The sequence below is a fragment of the Phaethon lepturus genome, unplaced genomic scaffold (genome assembly GCF_000687285.1).
Source record: "Phaethon lepturus isolate BGI_N335 unplaced genomic scaffold, ASM68728v1 scaffold29890, whole genome shotgun sequence".
Taxonomy (NCBI): Eukaryota; Metazoa; Chordata; class Aves; order Phaethontiformes; family Phaethontidae; genus Phaethon; species Phaethon lepturus.
In genome coordinates this window covers 48,894-49,188 of record NW_010510261.1, presented here as the reverse complement: position 1 = coordinate 49,188, position 295 = coordinate 48,894, and the positions used below count along the sequence as shown (strand labels likewise).

At 62.0% G+C, this 295-nt stretch overlaps 1 protein-coding gene across 1 annotated transcript in view; it reads right to left on the bottom strand.

Annotated features, from left to right (window-relative positions):
- The window catches only part of TECTA (tectorin alpha), a gene marked incomplete at its 3' end in the record, with an annotated part of 19,212 nt that overhangs the window by 1,177 nt on the left and 17,740 nt on the right, over positions 1 to 295 (bottom strand).

Sequence of the window (295 nt, the reverse complement as noted above, 5' to 3'; positions counted from 1 at the left end):
CCTGCTTCGCCCCCCCCCGCACCAACAACTCGGGCTGCCATCACCGGCGTGGGACTGGGCTCTCACGTTGGGGAGTCTTACTGACTGCTTTCCCACTCCTCTAGGAGATGCAATTCCCACAGGCCCTCATAGTGAGGCTTCCTCACTCTATGACGGCCTTCCTCGCGCCAGAGCTCCAAAAGAGCAGCCGCGCGAGACTCTCAGGCCGGAAGTGAGATCGGCACGGGACAGGCACCCCTGACGTGTATGCCACCCGACCTGAGTGCGTGCCAGATAGTCAGATCAGAGCTGGACC